Source organism: Chiloscyllium plagiosum, unplaced genomic scaffold (assembly GCF_037043375.1).
Source record: "Chiloscyllium plagiosum isolate Xiang-an unplaced genomic scaffold, Cpla_swu_hap1 HiC_scaffold_42, whole genome shotgun sequence".
Classification (NCBI taxonomy): Eukaryota; Metazoa; Chordata; class Chondrichthyes; order Orectolobiformes; family Hemiscylliidae; genus Chiloscyllium; species Chiloscyllium plagiosum.
The window spans coordinates 68,363,783-68,385,106 of record NW_028270180.1 but is presented as its reverse complement, the minus strand read 5'-3'; the positions used below and the strand labels follow the sequence as shown (position 1 = coordinate 68,385,106).

Sequence of the window (21,324 nt, the reverse complement as noted above, 5' to 3'; positions counted from 1 at the left end):
GGAGCACTATCTGAGGTACTGAGGGAGAACTATCTGAGGTATTGATGGAGCACTTTATGAGGTATTGAGGAAGCACTTTCTGAGGTATAGAGGGAGCACTATCTGAGGTACTGAGGAAGCACTTTCTGAGGTATTGAGGAAGCACTTTCTGAGGTATAGAGGGAGCACTATCTGAGGTCCTGAGGAAGCACTTTCTGAGGTATTGAGAAAGCACTTTCTGAGGTATTGAGGAAGCACTATCTGAGGCATTAAGGGAGCAACATCTGAGGTACTGAGGGAGCACTTTCTGAGGTATTGAGGAAGCACTTTCTGAGGTATTGAGGGAGCACTATCTGAGGTATTGAGGAAGCACTATCTGAGGTATTGAGGAAGCACATTCTGAGGTACTGAGGGAGCACTTTCTCAGGTATTGAGGGAGCACTATCTGAGGTACTGAGGGAGCAAGTTCTGAGGTATTGAGGAAGCACACTCTGAGGTACTGAGGGAGAACTATCTGAGGTATTGATGGAGCACTTTCTGAGGTACTGAGGGAGCACTTTCTGAGGTATTGAGGAAGCACTTTCTGAGGTATTGAGGGAGCATTTTCTGAGGCATTTAGGGAGAACTATCTGTGGTACTGAGGGAGCACTTTCTCAGGTATTGAGGGAGCACTATCTGAGGTACTGAGGGAACAAGTTCTGAGGTATTGAGGAAGCACACTCTGAGGTACTGAGGGAGAACTATCTGAGGTATTGATGGAGCACTTTCTGAGGTATTGAGGGAACACAATCTGATGTATTGAGGAAGCACTTTATGAGGTATTGAGGGAGCACTTTCTGAGGTATTGAGGGAGCACTATCTGAGGTACTGAGGGTGCACTTTCTGAGGTATTGAGGAAGCACTTTCTGAGGTATTGAGCGAACACAATCTGATGTATTGAGGAAGCATTTTATGAGGTATTGAGGGAGCACTTTCTGAGGTATTGAGGGAGCACTATCTGAGGTACTGAGGGTGCACTTTCTGAGGTGTTGAGGAAGCACTTTCTGAGGTATTGAGGAAGCAATTTCTGAGGTACTGAGGGAGAACTATCTGAGGTACTGAGGGAGAATTATCTGAGGTACTGAGGGAGCAAGTTCTGAGGTATTGAGGAAGCACACTCTGAGGTACTGAGGGAGAACTATCTGAGGTTTTGATGGAGCACTTTCTGAGGTATTGAGGGAGCACTATCTGAGGTACTGAGGGAGCACTTTCTGAGGTATTGAGGAAGCACTTTCTGAGGTAGTGAGGGTGCACTTTCTGAGGTGTTGTGGAAGCACTTTCTGAGGTGTTGAGGAAACACTTTCTGAAGTATTGAGGGAGCATTTTCTGAGGCATTTAGGGAGAACTATCTGAGGTACTGAGGGAGAACTATCTGAGGTACTGAGGGAGCACTTTCTGTGGTATTAAGGGAGCACTATCTGAGGCATTGAGGGAGCAATGTCTGAGGTACTGAGGGAGCACTTGCTGAGGTACTGAGCGAGAACTATCTGAGGTACTGAGGGAGCACTTTCTGAGGTATTGAGGGAGGACTTTCTGAGATACTGCGGGAGCACTTTCAGAGGTATTGTGGGAGAACTATCTGAGGTATTGAGGGTGCACTATCTGAGGTATTGAGGGAGAACTATCTGAGGTATTGAGGGAGCACTATCTGAGGTACTGAAGCAGAAACTATCTGAGGTATTGAGGGAGCACAAGCTGAGGCATTGACGGAGAACTATCTGAGGTATTGTGGGAGAACTATGTTAGGTATTTGGGGAGCATTTTCAGAGGTATTGAGCGAGCACAGTCTGAGGTATTGATGGAGCACTTTCTGAGGTATTGAGGGAGCACTTTCTGAGGTACTGAGGGGACACTTTCTGAGGTATAAAGGGAGCACTTTCAGAGTTATTGAGGGAGAACTATCAGAGGTATTGAGGGAGCACTTTCTGAGGTATGGAGGGAGTACTATCTTAGGTACTGAGGGAGAAATATCTGAGGTACTGAGGGAGCACTTTCTGAAGTATTGAGGGAGATGTATCTGAGGTACTGAGTGAGCACTTTCTGAGTTATTGAGGGAGCACTACCTGAGGTACTGAGGGAGAACTATCTGAGGTACTGAGTGACCACTTTCTGAAGTATTGAGGGAGCACTTTCTGAGATACTGAGGGAGCACTATCTGAGGTATTGAGGAAGCATTTTCTGAAGTATTGAGGGGGCACTTTCTGAGGTACTGAGGGAGCACTTTCTGAGGTATTGAGGGAGAACTATTTGAGGTAGTGAGGGAGCACTTTCTGAGGTATTGAGGAAGCACTTTCTGAGTTATTGGGGGAGCACTATCTGAGGTATTGAGAAAGCACTTTCTGAGGTATTGAGGGAGCACTTCCTGAGGTATTGAGGGGACACTTTCTGAGGTATTGAGGGAGCACTATCTGAGGTATTCAGGGAGCACTACCTGAGGTACTGAGTGAGCACTTTCTGAGGTAATGAGGGAGAACTATCTGAGGTACTGAGGGAGCACTTTCTGAGGTATTGAGGAAGCACTTTCTGAAGTATTGAGGAAGCACTTTCTGAGGTATTCAGGGAGCATTTTCTGAGTTATTGAGGAAGCACTCTCTGAAGTATTGAGGGATCACTATCTGAGGGACTGAGGGTGAACGATCTGGGGTATTCAGGGAGAAATATCTGAGGTGCTGGGGGAGCACTTTCTGTGGTTTTGTGGGAGCACTATCCGAGGTACTGAGGGAGAACTATCTGATGTATTGAGGGAGAACTATCTGAGGTACTGAGGGAGAACTATCTGAGGTACTGAGGGAGCATTTTCTGAGGTATTGAGGAAGCACTCTCTGAGGGATTGAGGGAGCACTATCTGAGGTACTGAGGGATCACTATCTGAGGTACTGAGGGAGAACGATCTGGGTTATTCAGGGAGAAATATCTGAGGTACTGAGGGTGCACTATCTGAGGTACTGAGGGAGCACTATCTGAGGTACTGTGGGAGCACTATCTGAGGTACTGAGGGAGCACTATCTGAGGTACTGAGGGAGCACTATCTGAGGTACTGAGGGTGCACTATCTGAGGTACTGTGGGAGCACTATCTGAGGTACTGAGGGAGCACTATCTGAGGTACTGTGGGAGCACTATCTGAGGTACTGAGGGAGCACTATCTGAGGTACTGAGGGAGCACTATCTGAGGTACTGAGGGAGCACTATCTGATCTAGTGAGGGAGCACTATCTGAGGTACTGAGGGAGAACTATCTGATCTCCTGAGGGAGCACTATCTGAGGTACTGAGGGAGCATTATCTGAGGTACTGAGGGAGAACTATCTGATCTACTGAGGGAGCACTATCTGAGGTACTGAGGGAGCACTATCTGAGGTATTGAGGGACCACTATCTGAGGTACTGAGGTAGCACTATCTGAGGTAGTGAGGGTGAACTATCTGAGGTACTGAGGGAGCACTATCTGAGGTACTGAGGGAGCACTATCTGAGGTATTGAGGGAACACTATCTGAGGTACTGAGGGAGCACTATCTGAGGTACTGAGGGAGAACTATCTGATCTACTGAGGGAGCACTATCTGGGGTACTGAGGGAGCACTATCGGAGGTGCTGAGGGAAAACTATCTGAGGTACTGAGGGAGCACTATCTGAGGTACTGAGGGAGCACTATCTGAGGTATTGAGGGAACACTATCTGAGGTACTGAGGGAGCACTATCTGAGGTATTGAGGGAACACTATCTGAGGTACTGAGGGAGCACTATCTGAGGTAGTGAGGGTGAACTATCTGAGGTACTGAGGGAGCACTATCTGAGGTAGTGAGGGTGAACTATCTGAGGTACTGTGGGAGCACTATCTGAGGTACTGAGGGAGCACTATCTGAGGTACTGAGGGAGAACTATCTGAGGTACTGAGGGAGCACTATCTGAGGTACTGAGGGAGCACTATCTGAGGTATTGAGGGAGCACTATCTGATCTACTGAGGGAGCACTATCTGAGGTACTGAGGGAGAACTATCTGAGGTATTGAGGGAGCACTATCTGAGGTACTGAGGGTGCACTATCTGGTGGTACAGAGTGCAGAGAATAGAAAGGAACAGATGCAATTCCCTGATAATTTCCTCAGGGTCCCCGAGGCACTCTGGTGTCGTAGTTTGAAATGGAAGCCGCTCCCCATTTCAGCAGATCCAGATCATTTTAAACAATCAGTGAAAAATAACAGCAGCATGTGTCTGAAACATGGTTTGGGGGAAAACATTCATCAATCTATTGTTACTTGTTGCTTGGAGACGCTTTAGAAAAGCAGCACCCAAACAGACTAATGCTGTTGATGCAAGAGGTGGTGCACAGGAAGATCCAACAAGTCTCTGTAGCTGTTGTCTGTCCCCCTGGAGCAGTCATCATGTGGGATCATGGCTCAGTCCTCGGAGATATCATTTCTCCATCAACACCCCGACAATGCCTTTACAGCTGTGTGTGTGTGTGTGAGAGAGAGAGAGAGAGAGACTTCCCGTGTTTGTGTGTGTGAAAGAGTGGATGCATGTGTATCTCTGTGTGTCTGTATATATGTGCGTGAGAGAGAAAGTGCATGTTCATGTGAGAGTGTGTGGTTGTGTGTGTGTTTGACGGTGTGTGTGTCTCTGTGTGCATGTGTGTGAGTGAGGGTGTGTGTGAGAGAGTGTGTATGTGTGTGAGAGTGTGTCTGTGTGTATGTGTGTGTGTGAGTGTGTCTGTGTGTGTGAGAGAGTGTGTCTGTGTGTGAGAGAATGTATCTGTGTGTCTATGTGTGTGTGTGTCTGTGTGTGCATGTATCTGTGTGTCTATGTGTGTGTATGACAGTTTGTCTTGTGTGCTAGAGAGTGTGTATGTGTGTGTGAGAGAGTGTGTGTCTGTGTGCATGTGTGTGAGAGTGTGTCTATGTGTATTTGATGGAGTGTGTGTCTGCGTGTGTATGTGTGTGAGAGAGAGAGTGTAACTGTGTGTTTTTGTGTGTGTGAGAAAGAGTGTCTGTGTGTGTTTGAGGGATCGTGTGTCTGTCTGTGTGCATGTGTGTGAGAGAGAGTGTGTGTGTGAGAGACAGAGAGTGTGTGTGTGAGAGAGAGTGTGTCTATGTGTGTTTCAGGGAGCGTGTGTCAGCGTGTGTATGTGTGTGAGAGAGAGTAACTGTGTGTTTATGTTTGTGTGTGACAGAATGTGTCTGTGTGTGTTTGAGGGATCGTGTGTCTGTCTGTGTGTATGTGTGTGAGAGAGAGTGTGTGTGAGACAGAGAGTGTGTGTGAGAGAGAGAGTGTGTCTATGTGCGTGCGAGTGAGTAGGTGTGTGAGAGAATAAGAATGTGTGTGTGTAAGTGAGAGAGAGTGTGTGTCTGTGTGTGCATGAGAGAGAATGTCTGTGTGTGTGAGAGAGAGTGTTTCTGTGAGAGAGAGAGAGTGTGTCTGCATGTATGTGTGAGAGAGCGTGTCCATGTGTGTATTTGAGGGAGCGTATGTCTGTGCGTGTATGTGTGTGAGAGAGAAAGTGTGTGCTTGTGTGTGTATGTGTGTGTGAGAGAGTTGTGCCTGTGTGTATGTGTTTGTGTTTGAGTGAGTGTGTGTGTGTGTGTGTGTATGTGTGTGTGTATGTATGTAAATGAGCCAATCTTATTGGGTGCCCGTGAATATAAAATCCAGCTGCTGTTTCAGATGAATTGGTCCTTGTGTCTCCAAAGACACAAAATCTGTAAGAGTGACTTAACTGGGGGAAAGAGAGTGCTGTTCATTCCAGTGGGGATTCATCCAGTAAACCTTCCCCACACACTAACATCCCTCTGGCAATGCAGTGACTAGTCCTGCACACAGTGCTCCAGGTACAAACCAATGTAATGTCACCATAGCCTTACCAGAGCATGGGACAGCTCCTCATTACAGAGCGGTGTCTGGTGGGGATTTAAACAGAGGGTCACCATGGCCCGGCTGAGGGGAGAGGTTGGGAAGGAGAGTCCTTCAGAGTAACTCTAGCAAGTGTGGTAATCTAACTGCCCAGCCAACTGAGCTAACCAACCTCACTCCAGGGACATGTCCTGTATAACCCACTCATAGCCAGCCTCCACCTCAATAGGAGCCAGGAGCAAGGCCATTCGGCCCCACCCTAACCCAGAAGGGAGAGCTCCGGAAGCTGATGAAGGAAACAAGCCCCTCCCATCTGGCCGTCTGAAATGGAGCTGGAGGACAGAGCACATCTGGCCTGCTGTTTGCTTCCCCGAGACTGACCTGCTCCACCTTACAGTGAGAGACTGAGGGGAACCTCAAGGAGATTTCACTTCTCACTGAGAGGCTGCACCTCCCATCCAAATCAGGCTGGTTCCCTCCGAGACTCACGGAAGGGGGCAGCCCTCTACAGATCAGGCCCTTGTGTCGTCCTAACCTCCAGTGTGGGGCCAAGAGCTGGGAGGTAGTGTTAACAACATAAGACCATCCGAAATAGGAACAGGAGACCATCCAGCCCCTCGAGCCTGCTCTGGTATTCAATAGGATCGTGGGTGATTCAACATTCGATTTGGGAGCTGAAACTAGGACAATACAGAGACAGATAATCAAATTATTCTGCCATGAGGAATCATCAGACGAAAGCACACACACACACGGACACACCCACACACACACACACGGACACACACACACACACACACACGTATACACACACACACACAGACACACACACAGACACAGACACACACACGGACACACCCACACACACACACACACAGACACACACAGACACACACACACACACAGACACACACACACACACACACATACACACACAGACACACACACACACACACACACACACAGACACACACACAAAGACACACACACACGCAGACACACAGACACACACACACAGACACACACACAGACACACACACAGACACACACAGACACACACACAGACTCACACACAGACACACTCACTTACACACACACACACATACCACGCACGCACACAGACACACACACAGACACACACACACAGACACACACACACACACAGACACACAGACTCACACACAGACACACACACTCACTTACACACACACGCAGACACACAGACACACACACACCCACACACACACAGACACACACACACACAGACACACACACACACACACACACACACACACACACAGACACACACACAAAGACACACACACACACACACACACACAGACACACACACACAGACACACACACAGACACACACACAGACACACACAGACACACACACAGACTCACACACAGACACACTCACTTACACACACACACACACATACCACGCACGCACACAGACACACACACAGACACACACACACAGACACACACACACACACAGACACACAGACTCACACACAGACACACACACTCACTTACACACACACACAGACACACACACACACACATACCACGCACGCACATACACACTCACACACAAACACGCACAGTGGGATTCAGGCCGTCTGTGGGAACGGGGAGAGACAAAGGAGCAAAATGCTAGAGAGGGATCTGATCCCACAGATTTCACTGCTTCCCTCTCTCTCTGCGGCTCTCATGTCTATTTCTGTGTTCCCAGTTCTCTCTCCCACATCTTTCCTCCAATCCCTATCTCTCAACATCCTTCACATCTCTGTCCAATGTACATTTCCCAGTGTTCTGCAAATCTCTCTCTGCATCTGTCTGATAGCTCTGTGGGATCTTGCTATTCCTGTCTGTACATCACTCTAGCCACATCACAGCCCCCACCACCACCCCACTCTCTCAGCTCTATCTTTCTGCTGCTGCAGCTCCTCTCTCTCTCTCTCTCTCTCTCTCTGTCCTATCTCTCTCCCTGGGATTTCCGTCTTGCTGTCTGCCTGAACTTCTCTCCCTGTCTTTCTCTCCCCATTTTCGCCTTGTATCTGTCTGACATTGTATTTCTCTTCCTGGAGTTTCACTCTCTCTCTCTCTGTCTCTCTCTGTCCTGCTCTCTCTCAGTTCTTCTCACTTCCTCTCCTCCTTCCCACCCGCCTGTCTTTGTCTTGTTCTCTCCCTCCCTCTCACTGTCTGTCCGTCCATCTCTCTTTCTCTCCTGTAGTTTCTCTCCGTCTTTCTCCCTGGACCCCTCTGCTCTGTCCCAGTGACTGGGGAAGGGGCATTGGGAAGAGTTTGCCCCAGTGCCTGGTCTCTCCCAGGATTTAACCCGACTGTGGGGAGGGGGTGAATGGAAGGAACATTAAATCCTTTTCTGACTGAGTCTGAAAAAGAGAAAAAAGAGAAAGAGAAAGGGAGAGTGACCAAAAGAGAGAGACATGGAGAGAGTGGAGATGGAGAAAGAGGAGAGAGAGAAATGGGCAGTGAGAGTCAGGGAGGTGGAGTGAGAAAAGGACAGAGTGAGAGAGACAGGGAGAGAGAGAGAGTGAGAAGGACATATATGGAGGGAGAAGGTCAGTGTGTGTACTTGGCGATGGTTTTAGAGTGGGATCTTGCTGTGCATTACAGCACTCAGTGTCAAAAGGCGAGTTAGTCTCTACAGTATGTCCTCCAGCCCAGGGGCTGTAAGTCTGCATGGGAAGGGGGAGAGTGGGAGACACGGAGGGAATGGGACAGCGAGAGACAGGGGGAGGGTTTGATGGGGCTTTGGGGTTGGTGGAGAAAGGAGGGGCTGTTGTCCGAGAAAGATGAAGGGAGGGATAGCATGTGATGCAAAATCTGAGACAGGGTGGAGAAGAGGTCTCCACACGAAGGATAGTCAATGAGGTCAGTCAGGAGGCAAATCCTGAGGATCCTGAAGAGGCCCAGGATCATTTAATGGGGCAGGGGGATGATGGGCAGAAAGGACTCCATCTGTGATGCAAACTTTCTGCAATTCTCGGACTGAGATCTTGCTGTACATTAAAATAAGTCACAGGCCAGTCAGTCAACGAAGACACATTTACTGGTGTGAGAAAGTGAGGACTGCAGTTGCTGGAGAGTCAGAGTCACAAAGTGTGGAGCTGGGGAAGCACAGCAGGTCAGCCAGGAGAGTCGATGGTTCAGGCCTGACCTGCTGGGCTTTTCCAGCTCCACACTTTTCCACTCAACTCCCTCTGCCCCAGGGAGTGGGGCTCACAGCAATGTTGGGGGCAGCAAAATATTTGAGGGGGGCACTGTTGGTGAGGTAGGTATTTGGGAGGGAAGATATTGGGGAAGGGAATAAATGTGGGAGGAGAGTGAAAATGATGGGCAATTGTTTTTAGGGGATTCAAAACTGGGTGAGCACTTTCAGGTCTGAAATAAAGAAAAAGAGAAAGGGAGGTTGAGAAAAAGAGAGAGAGGTAGAGAGAGTGGGGATGGAGAAGGGGATGAGAGAAAGATGGGGCAGAGACAGACAGTGAGAGGGAGGGTGTGAGAGAAAGGCAGATTGAGAGAAAGAGACAGATAGGGAGAGAGAAGGACAAAGAGAGAAGGGGAAGTCAGACTGAGAGAAACAGGCGTTGAAGCATGGACAGACTGAAGGGGGACACTCAGTATTCCAGTTGGTTCCAGCTCCCGCACTCAATGGTTTTTCACACTCCCTCTCTCCCATGCTCCTGGGGTTTCCTTCAGCTTGTCTCCCTTCCTCTCTCTCTCCCTCTCTCTGGATGGTGAGCTGGTCTCTGTCCCTTGCCATGTTGGTCACCTCAGAAAGCCTCCAGAAAATTCAAGAGATCAGTCTGCAGGTGAACCCTGGTTTTGTTCATTTTTGGATGGTTTCCCAGAACTTTCTATACTTCTGGCCAATTCGGAGAATCAGTTAATAGTTTGAAGCGTTGCTGATCATTTGGATGGCTTGTTCCTGTTCGTTTCTTTGTGTAGCAGGACCTGGTGCCTTCCTATCTGGGCCCTCCTTTGTTTGGTCAAGACGTTGTTAGGGATATGTCTGCCCAGGGGGCCTGCTGCCTTTGACATTATGCTGATGGAATAACCATCTGGCTGCTGTCTGGCTTTTGTGGTTTGGGAGTATAACTTGTCCAATATACCCAGCATCTCTTGGCTGTCTATCTGTGTTTTAGCAAGGAGGCCGCAACATTTCACCCATTCCCCCTCCCCCCACCCAGTCTTTAGAATGGAAAGAAGCGTATACAATGAATTACAATCTTAATTTTAAAAGCTGGTTATGTTTGATGTCAGAGTAGCCTGCTGTTTGAGCGAAAGACATTTTGAACATTGTCAAACCGATTGTCAGATGGCTGATAAGTGATATCATTGAATCCCTGCAGAGCAGAAACAGGCCCTTCAGCCCATCGAGTCCACAAAGACCCTCTGAAGAGAATGCAACTCAGATCCATCCCCTGATGATATCCCTGAAACCCTGCATTTCCCATGGCTATTCCAGCTAACCTGAATATCCCTCGACACTATGGGCAATCTGTCAAAATGTGAGTTATTGAACAGTGGGAGAAAACCCGTGCAGACGCAGGGAGAGTGTACAAACTCCACACAGACAGTCGCTCAAGAGTGGAATCAAACCCAGGTCTCTGGTGCTATGAGGTAACAGTGCTAACCACTGAGCGACTGTGGCACTCCTAACTGTTTCGTCAAAACATATTCCGTTCTGATAATCCATACAGAATTGTGATGCATAGCCAACATCCAGTGAGCAGAATAAATGCAAGGGAATGAGACCTGCTGGCTCAAACTCCTGGAATTCCCTCCCTAAGGACATTGTGGGTCCACCACCTGCAACAGTTCAAGGAGGCAGCTCAACACCAAAACCAGCTCCCGAGCAGCTACGGACAGGAAATCAATACTGGGCCCAGCCAGGAACACTCAAACGTTGCAAATGAATGAAACTGAAGGTGATCACCCGGAGAGTTCCATCTACCTTCCAGTCCCTGGGGGTGTGTCCAGGTATTATTCACCATGATCGTACCCATCTGTTACAGGCTGCAATTCTAACCACCGGTAACCCGAGATATATCAAGGTGAGTGCGGTTCGGACCACAGCCGATGTGAGAGGAGCCGAATTCGTTAATGACAGGCGGTGGGAATGCCGTGGTATGGCCTGTTCCTTCACATTTACCTAAGTGTGGTCCCTGTCAATGTCCCCTCTATCTCCACCACATGTGGGAGGGAATCATAATAACCCATCCAAATACCTTTTTTAATGTAATCCGATACTTTCGACTTCAATGATCCCCATCCAAACTTTGTCACTTGGGATAATTGGAATCCCTCGCACCAAGCCCAGTGCACCACCGAATGTGTCCTTACAGCTGTTACTAACCCAGCCCTTGGTGAGCTGCTGAAACTGACAGTGAGACATGTTGGTGTGGGTGTTCTCCTGGAACAAATATTTATGCTGTTTGTCACTAACCCGGGATGGGACTTTTCTCGAGCAGTGAGGACCGCTGCCTTCATTTCATCATGGATGCCCCTCCCTCACTGTTGTCCCTCAGGGAGGGCTGAATGGCCTGGTGGACAAAGTCACATGGTGATTAATTTAGTTTGTTTGTCAGCATCCAGTCTGTGTATGACAGACTGTCGGTCTATCTCATCCAAAAATGTATCTGGGTTTGAGACAGGATCAAACAGAGTGGCATTTTTGGTGCTGCCCACCAGGTGGGTGCCTGGACTGGCTGTTGTGTCCGGAGTGAGACCATCAGCTGTCTGACACTGGGTAACCATAGGATTCATGGAATCTGGGTCCGTCTGTGGGCCAGCGCTGGGGGCAAAAGGAGCAGTTACCTGGGAGAAAGGCAGTGGGAGTTCCCATCTGTGCGCGGGTGTGGATGTGTCAGTGTGGAGCCTGTCATTATCTCCCTGGGGATGTAGAATCCCAAAGGCACACACTATCCCACTCTGGGAGGAGCCCTGGTTCCCTAGGATTGTATTTGCTCCTGGCACCTCCTATTAGGGCCTGATGTTCCGTGTTGCAGGTGTACAGGACCCATGCAGCTGCTCGGAGCTCATACACTGTCCTTCCAGATTGTCAATGTAACCTGAGGCTGTCTCCCCATCCTCAGAGACCCCCCTGTCACTGGATTGGGCTCTTCCCAATTGTAACTGGAGTAGTCCCATGTGGGTGAACTTTTCCTGCAACCTTCTGTCCTGCTCATTGTGTCAGAGACCTAGCTCGGTCACAGCCTGTAGGTTTCCCTGGGGTGACCGGATCCCAGCCATGGGTCCTCCAGGCTATCGGCAGTGGAGTGAGCTTTCCATATTCCTTCCCCAGTTCTCTATGGGCTTCTCACCACAGCTCCTGTGCCAGGAATCCTTCACTGCAAGGCCAACTGGTTTCCTGCCAAATTCTGCAGGACTGTTTCACATTTGTACCGGCTCGTGTTGATGTTGCTTTAGCCGCTTCTGTATTATGGGACACCTGGGTATGTTCAAAGAGTCACAGAGTTCTGCAGCATGGAGACAGGCTCAAACTGGCCCATCCACGCTAACCCCGTTTCCCTGCACTTGGCCAATATCCTTCCAATATGTTCCTTTCCATGTATTTGTCCAAGTGCCTTTTAAATGTTATTAAATGTATCCTCCTTGACTACTTCCACTGGTAGTTCACTCCGTATGTGTATCACCCTCTGGAGAAAAGGGTTGTCCCTCGGGTTCACTTTTAATCTTTCCCCTTTCACCTTAAACTGATGCTCTTTCATCATCGATGTCCCAAGCCTTGGATAAAGACTGAGTGCATTCCCATGCCTCCCATGATCTTATACACCTCTATAAGGATACCCCTCAGTCTCCTGCACACTAAAGGCAATGCCTTAGCTTGTCCAACCTCTATCTATAACTGTCTAGTTGAGTTCTGGCAACATCCTTGTAAATTTCGTCTGCACTCTTTCCAGTTTAATAACATCCTTCCGATAGCAAGGTGGCCAAAACTGAATCCTGTACAACTGCAACAGAACTGCCCAACTTCGATATTCCATGCCCTGACTGATGAAGGGCCCAGTGTGCCAAAAGCCTTCTTCACTGCCCTGTCTACCTGAGTTCAGAGAGCCGTCCTCCTGGAATCCAAGGGCGCTCTGTCCCACTACACTCCTTCAGGCCCTACCATTCACCATGAAACCCCTGTCTTGATGTGACTTTCCAAAATGCTCGATCTCGCCCTTGTCTGTATTAACCTCCATTTGCCATTTCTCAGCCCAATTCCCCAGCTGATCAAGGCCCTGTTGCAATTGCTGAGAACCTTCCTCACTTATTTTAGTGTAACCTGCAAACTTACTAATCATGTGCCTTAAACATCCTCATCCAAATCATTGATATCGATAACAAACTGCAATGGGCCTAGCACTGACCAGCTCAGCGTCACAGTGGCTCAGTGGTTAGCACTGCTACCTCACAGCACCGTGGATCTGGGTTCAATTCCAACCTCACAGGATACTCTGTGTGGGTTAGATCCTGTTAGGGTTAGATTTCCTACAGTATGGAAACAGGCCATTTGGCCCAACAAATCCACACCGACCTGCCGAAGAGTAACCCACCCAGAGCTTTTCTCCCTGCCCAATATTTACCCTGGACGAATGCACCTACCACTATGAGCAATTTAGCCTGGCCAATTCATCTGACCTGCGCATTTTTGGATTGTGGGAGGAAACCGGAGCACCCAGAGGAAACCCACGCAGACACGGGGAGAATGTGTAAACTCCACACAGACAGTCACCGGGGGCTGGGGTCGAACCCGGGTCCCTGGCATTGTGAGGCAGCAGTGCCAACCACTGAGCCACTATGCCACACCAACTGAGTTTGTACCATCTCCCGATGTCTGCGTGGGTTTCCTCTGGGTGCTCCGGTTTCCTTCCACAATCCAAAGATGTGCAGGTCAGGTAAATTAGCCATGCTCAATTGCCTATAGTGTTCATGGATGTGTAAGTAAGTTGCGTTAGTCAGGGGTAAATATAGAGTAACAGGGTAAGGGAATGGGTTAGGGTGGAATAATCTTCAGAGGGCCAGGAAACGTGTTGGGCCGAAGGGCCTGTTTCCACAGAGGAGGGATTCTATGATTCTGTGACCGCTGAGGCACACCACTAGTCACAGGCCTTCAGTCTGACTATTACCCTCTTCTTCCTACCATCAAGCCAATTGTGTACCCAGTTTGCCAATGACCTCTGGATTCCGTGCGATCTAACCTTCCGGCGGGGGGGTAGTTGTGAGTGCAGAGTTGTGTAGGTATCAGTAAGGAAGGGAGAGATTGCAGTGTTGGGTAGGGATCAGTCAGGAAGGGAGACATTAGAGTGTTGTGTAGGGATCAGTCAGGGAGGGGGAGATTACAGTATTGGGTAGGGCTTAGACAGGGATGAGGAGGTTGCAGTGATGTGAAGGAATCAGTCAGGGAGGGGGAGATTACAGTGTTATGTAGGGATTAGTCAGGGAGGGGGGATTGCAGTGTTGGGTATGGATCAGTCAGGGAGGGGGAGAGTGCAGTGTTGGGTAGAGATCAGTCAGGGAGGGGGAGATTACAGTGTTGGGTAGGGATCAGTCAGGGAGGGGGAGATTACAGTGTTGGGTAGGGATCAGTCAGGGAGGGGGAGAGTGCAGTGTTGGGTAGGGATCAGTCAGGGAGGGGGAGAGTGCAGTGTTGTGTAGGGATCAGTCAGGGAGGGGGTGAGTGCAGTGTTGGGTAGGGATCAGTCAGGGTGGGGGGTGAGTGCAGTGTTGGGTAGGGATCAGTCAGGGAGGGGGTGAGTGCAGTGTTGGGTAGGGATCAGTCAGGGAGCGGGAGATTACAGTGTTGGGTTGGGATCAGTCAGGGAGGGGGAGAGTGCAGTGTTGGGTAGGGATCAGTCAGGGAGCGGGAGATTACAGTGTTGGGTTGGGATCAGTCAGGGAGGGGGAGAGTGCAGTGTTGGGTAGGGATCAGTCAGGGAGGGGGAGAGTGCAGTGTTGGGTAGGGATCAGTCAGTGAGGAGGTGAGTGCAGTGTTGGGTAGGGATCAGTCAGGGAGGGGGTGAGTGCAGTGTTGGGTAGGGATCAGTCAGGGAGGGGGAGATTGCAGTGTTGGGTAGGGATCAGTCAGGGAGGGGGAGAGTGCAGTGTTGGGTAGGGATCAGTCAGGGAGGGGGTGAGTGCAGTGTTGGGTAGGGATCAGTCAGTGAGGAGGTGAGTGCAGTGTTGGGTAGGGATCAGTCAGGGAGGGGGTGAGTGCAGTGTTGGGTAGGGATCAGTCAGGGAGGGGGTGAGTGCAGTGTTGGGTAGGGATCAGTCAGGGAGGGGGAGAGTGCAGTGTTGGGTAGGGATCAGTCAGGGAGGGGGTGAGTGCAGTGTTGGGTAGGGATCAGTCAGGGAGGGGGTGAGTGCAGTGTTGGGTAGGGATCAGTCAGGGAGGGGGTGAGTGCCGTGTTGGGTAGGGATCAGTCAGGGAGGGGGTGAGTGCAGTGTTGGTCTAGATTGATCAGGGTGGCGGCGATTACAGTGTTGTTTAGGGATAGAGGGAAATCAGGAGGGCAAAATGGGGGCATGAGATTGCTTTGGCAAATAGGTTTAAGGAGAATCCAAAATGTTTTCACAATTCCATAAAGATCAAAAGGGTCGCTGAGGAGAGAATAAGGTCCCTCAAAGATCAAGACAGCCTGCACGTGGAGCTGCAGGAGATGTGGACATACTGAACAAGTATTTCCTGTGGAGAAGGACCAGGAAGATATAAAATAGAATAATGGTTTGGGAAATATCTTTGGGAAATCGATGACGTCATCTTGCAAAATATCCACATTACAGAGGAGGAGGTGTTGGATGTCTTGAAATGGTTAAAGGCGGATAAGTCCCCAGGACCTTATCAGGGAAACGCTTGATCTCTGTGGGAAGCTAGAGAAGTGATTGTTGTGCCCCGTGCTGAAATATTTGTATCATCGATAGACACAGGTGAGGTACCAGATAACCGGAGGTTGGGCTAACGTGGTGCTACTGTTTAAGACGGGTGGTCAGGACAAGTCAGGGAACTACAGACTGGTTCGCCTGACGTCAGTCGTGGGCACGTTGAAAGACGGATACATGAGGGACAGGAACTACATATGTTTAGAAAGGCACTGTCTAATTGGGGATAGTCAGCATTGCTTTGTACGTGAGAAATCATGTTTGAAGATATTGAGTTTTTTGAAGAAGTAACAAAAGGATTGATGAGGGCAGAGCGGTGGGTGTGAGTGATATGGACTTCAGTAAGGTATTCGAAAAGTTTCCACATGGGAGCTTGGACAGCAAGGATAGGTCTCATGGAATACAGGGAAAACCAACCATTTGGATACAGAACTGGCACGAAGGTAGACGACAGAGGATGGTTGTGGAGGGTTGTTTTTTCAGACTGGAGACCTGTGACCAGTGGAGTGCCACAAGGATTGGTGCTGGGTCCACGACTTTCCATTAATTATATAAATGATTTGCATGTGAACATAGCAGGTATAGTTAGTAAGTTTGCAGATGACACCAAAATTGGAGGTGTAGTGGACAGTGAAGAATGTTACTTCACATTACAACGGGATGGTGAACTGATGGGCTAATGGGCTGAGGAGTGGCAGATGGAGCTTAATTCAGATAAATGGGTGGTGCTGCATTTTGGCAAAGCACCTCTTCGCAGGACTGATACACTTAATGTTAAGGTCCCAGGGAGTGTTTCTGAATAAAGAGACCTTGGAGGGCAGGTTCATTGTTCCTTGAAAGGAGAATTGTGGGTAGATAGGATAGTGAAGAATGTGTTTGGTATGCTTGCATTTACTGATCAGGGCATCGAGTAGATGAGTTGGGAGGTCACGTTGTGGCAAAACAGGACATTGGAATAGTCACTGTAGGAATATTGCGTGCAATTCCTGTTTCCTCCCTATCGGAAGGATATTGTGTAAATTGAAAGGATTCAGAAAAGATTTACAAAGATGCTGACAGGATTGGAGGATTTGAGATAAAGGGAGAGGTTAAATGGGCTGGGGCTGTTTTCCCTGGAATGTCTGAGGCTGAGGGGTAACCCATATGGAGGTTTATAAATCCATGAGAGGCATGGTTAGGTTTAACAGACAAGGTCTTTTCCTTGGGGTGGGGTGGTCCAGAACTGGAGGGCCGAGGTTGAGGGTGAGAGGGGAAAGATATAAAAGGAACATAAGGGATAACATTTTGATGTGGAGGGTGATGTGTGTATGGAATGAACTGCCAGATGAAGTGGTGGAGACTGGTAGAGTAACTGCATTTAAAAGGCATCTGGATGGGTATACGAACAGGTGGGGTTGAGATGGATTCGGGCCAAGTGCTGGCAAATGTGACGAGATTATGTTAGGATATGTGGGTGGCGTGGATGAGTTGGACAACGAAGGGTCTGTTTCTGTGCTGTACATCCCTATGACTGTAAATGTTTTCCACTGTCCATTACCAGCCATATACTTCACTGTTTCCCCTGTTTACCTTGGTCAGTTCTCCTCTCAAAAACATGTCAATGGCTTTGGTTGTGATTGTAGCGTGTGCTTTATGGTCACTTTAAAAATCCATCATCTCACTGAATTCCACTATACTACAATTTCCCAGAGGATATCTTAGTGTGACATTACTCCTTCCCTCAGCGTCATCACCCAACGGTCGATCTGGGATAGTCACGTCCCTGGCCGTTTGCACAACGTGTTATTCAAACAAACACTGACAGAAACATTCAAAGAGGAGTTCCGATAACGTCACTTTTGCCAAAGTGACTGTCCCAGGTTATACAAAGACTGAAGTCTCCCAAAATGGTCACAGTGCCTTTGCATTACACAGGAATTCATTGGAATGTGTAACAGGGTTGAGCAATGAAATGCTGTTCGGCAGCCTCGAAACTCTTCTCCTGTTTGTGTTTTTGACACGTGTTACCCAGAATCTGCATTCAGGCTGATTCAGCTTCATCATCTGAGGCCAAGTGCTTTCTCTGTACTGCCTTTGTTCCCCATTACTGTCAGGGTTACCCATCCTGCACTCCCTGACACCCCTCAAGGAGGTGGACAATAGAATATTTATGTTCCACCTTTTGTTCACAGTGTCACCACTAAACCTCATTTATCTCTGTACCAGAGACCTTATTGCAGAGACTTTAGCCAGTCCAAAAAAAGTACATTACGATTGATTCTTTCCACAATTTCTTGTCACAGTCCAATTCACTGATGTACAGTTTCAGTTAAACTCTGTCTCTTCCTGTTCTTTTCTGGTTGTCTTCAGCTACATCGCCATTTCTCTTTGGATTTGGAAAGCTCCTTTCACCTGAACCCTGGCCCTGCAACCTCTCTGTCAGCTGAAAGTCCTGTCCATAAGCCTACCGACATGATTGGCCAGGACACTGGTCCCAGCAATGTTGTGTTTAATTCACTCACGGGATGTTGCTGTCTCTGGCTGGCCAGCATCACATGCCCACCCCGAGCTGCCCTTGAGCTGAGTGTTTTGCTGGATCATTACAGAGAGCAGTTTAGAGGCAACCCCATCGCTCTGGGTCTGGAACATGTGTAGGCCAGACCTGCTGCCTATAACAGATTTCCCTCCTGAAAGGATATTAGGTAGTTAGATGGGTATACTGGACACCGGCATTAACATCTGGGTGAACAGTTGGGTGAAAATAACACGAGGAGAAAGTGAGGTCTGCAGATGCTGGAGATCAGAGATGGAAATGTGTTGCTGGAAAAGCGCAGCAGGTCAGGCAGCATCGAGGGAACAGGAGAATCGACGTTTCTGGCATTAGCCCTTCTTCAGGAATTCCTGAAGAAGGGCTAATGCCCGAAACGTCGATTCTCCTGTTCCCTAGATGCTGCCTGACCTGCTGCGCTTTTCCAGCAACACATTTCCATCTCTGAAAATAACACGAGGCCATCACCTGTCCCACTCATAGCTCACCCGTCACTGAATACTGATCCCAGTGCACCATGAATCACAACCCTTTCATCATGACCATTGTGTGATCCTGATACCGTCCTGCACTCTGGTGATATCACTCAGTCTCTCTCCATGTGGTATCCCTCACTGTGTGGCTCTAATTGCTGCCTCTGTCAACTTCTCTCGCTCTTGCAGCTATTCCAGATCCTGAGCCAACAGAATTCCCCACTCCAGAGAGACGCAGCAGCACAGGCCAGGGATGGAGACTGGGATTTTCCAGGTCTCGGTGGGACTCAGTGCCATCCTCCATGTGTAACTCTGACTGCATCAGTCTAATTTCCCATTCTGTCTGCTTCCCTATCTCCTGTAGGTACTCAGGATGTTCCTGTCTCAGCCGAATTCCTAACTCCTGTCTCGTCCATAACCACATCAAAGATGGTTGGTCAGGCAGAGAGAGATGGAGAGGGAGATCTGGAGCCTTCAGTAAATCCTGCAGCCGGTAACATCACTCACAGTAAACAGCACAGGGTGGAGGTAGTAGACTTCTATATTCAGACCTGGAAGACAGGACATAGATACAGAGCTGGGCAAGGAACAGCAACATTCTAGGCTTCATTCCCACCATCTTGTCAGGGTCCTGCTCTCACCTCTGCTGCATTGGTCCTCCCTGAGACATCTCTCTCTGACTCTCTCTGACTCTCTGTCTCTTTTTCTCGATCCCCTCTCTCACTCCCTCACTCTCTATCTCTCACCCTCTCACTCTCATTCTCTCTCTCAGCCCCTCTTTCACCTTCTCTCTCTATTCCCCTGACTCACTCTCTCTCTAACCCACTCACTCTCCACCTCATCCCTCTCTCTCACCTGACTCTCTCTCTCTCCCCCTTCGCGTGCCTCTCACTCATGTCCCTCTCTCTCTAGCTCGCCTTCATCTCTCCCTATCTCGCTCTACCCATCTTTCTATCTTTCTCTCTCTCTCATTCTCTCTCTTGTCCACTTATCGCACTCTTTCTCTCTCGATCTCTCAGACTCTCTCTCATTTCCGTCCCCTCACTCACTCACTCACACTTGCACCTCTCTCTCTCTCGCTCACCCCCTCTCTCGCCTGTCTCTCTTGCTCGCTCCTCGCTCTCCCCATCTCTCACCCCTCACTCTCTCTCTCCACTTTCTCTCATTTTCTCCCCCATCTCTGGCCCCTCTCTCTGCCCCCTGTCCCCCACTCTCTCTCTCCCCACTCTCTCCCCCACTCTGTCCCTCCTCTCTCTCCCCCATCTCTCTCACCCCGCTCTCTCACCCCTGGCTCTCCCCCTCCCCTCACTCTCCCCCCTATCGACCCACTCTCTCGACCCACTCACTCGAGCCCCTCAATCGACCCCGTCTCTCGACCCCCCTCTCTCAACCCCCTTCTCTCGACCCCCCTCTCGACCACCTCACTGGACCCCTTCTCTCGACACCCCTCTCACAACCACTCCCGTCGAAAGCCCTCACTCGACTCCCCTCTCTCGACCACCCTCTCACGACCCCTCTCATCCGACCCCCTCACTCGAACCCCTCTCTCGAACCCCTCTCTCAACCCCTGCACTCGACCCTTTTCGCTCCCATTCTCTCTCTCTAATCCATCTCTCTCGAACCCCTTTCTCTCCCCTATCTTTCCCCTTCTGTTTCCCCTTCTCTCTCCCCATCCCTCCCGCTATCTCTCCCCTATCTCTCCCCAATCTCTCGCCAAATCCCTCCCCAATCTCTCCCCCAGTCTCTCCCCAATCTCTCCCCTTAGCTCTCCCCCTTATCTCTCCCCTTGTCTCTCCCCTTATCTTCCCCCTCTCTCTTCCCCTCTCTCTTCCCTTGCTCTATCTTCCCCTCTCTCTTCCCCCACCTCTCTCTGCCCCACCTCCCTCTCACTTACCTCTCTATCTCCCTCACCTCTCTCTCAACCCACCTCTCTCTCCCCCTCTCTCCTCTCTCTCTCCCACGCTCTCTCTTCCCCTCTCCCCTCGCTCTCTCGCTCTCTCCCACTCTCTCCCCCTCTCTCACATCTCTCTCCCCCCTCTCTCTCCCCCTCTCTCTCTCCCCCTCTCTCTCTCCCCCTCTCTCTCTCCTCCTCCCTCTCTGCCCCTCCCTCTCTCCCCCTCTCTCTCTCGCCCTCTCTCTCTCGCCTTTACTCTCTCCCCCTCTCTCGCCCCTCTCTCTCGCCCCCTTCTCTCTCCACACTCTCTCTCTATCCTTCTCAATATTCCCCTCTCTCTACCCCTTTCTCTCTACCCCGTCTCTCTCTCCTCTCTCTCCCCTCTATCTCTCCCCTCACCATCTTCCCTCTCACCTCTCTCCGTCTCTTCTATCTCCATCTCCCCCTCTCTTCCCCACTGTCTCCCCCGCTCTCTGTCTTCCCATCCCTCTCTCCCCACCCTCTGTCTCCGCCTCTCCCTCCTCACCCCCTCTCTCGCTCTCTCCCTCTCTCTCTCCCCCTCTCTCTTTCCCCATCTCTTGCCCCCCTCTCTTGCCTTACTCTCTCACCTTTCTCTCTCTCTCCCCATCTCTCTCTCGCCCGTC

The 21,324-nt window shown here is 49.8% G+C and overlaps 1 long non-coding RNA gene across 1 annotated transcript in view; it reads left to right on the top strand.

Moving 5' to 3' along the window:
• LOC148137886 (uncharacterized) overlaps positions 1-21,324 on the top strand; it is an 87,213-nt gene that overhangs the window by 18,935 nt on the left and 46,954 nt on the right. Inside the window, exon 2 of the long non-coding RNA XR_015754137.1 lies at positions 19,151-19,279. This is a non-coding gene — a long non-coding RNA (uncharacterized LOC148137886). The remainder of the gene's footprint in view (positions 1-19,150; positions 19,280-21,324) is intronic.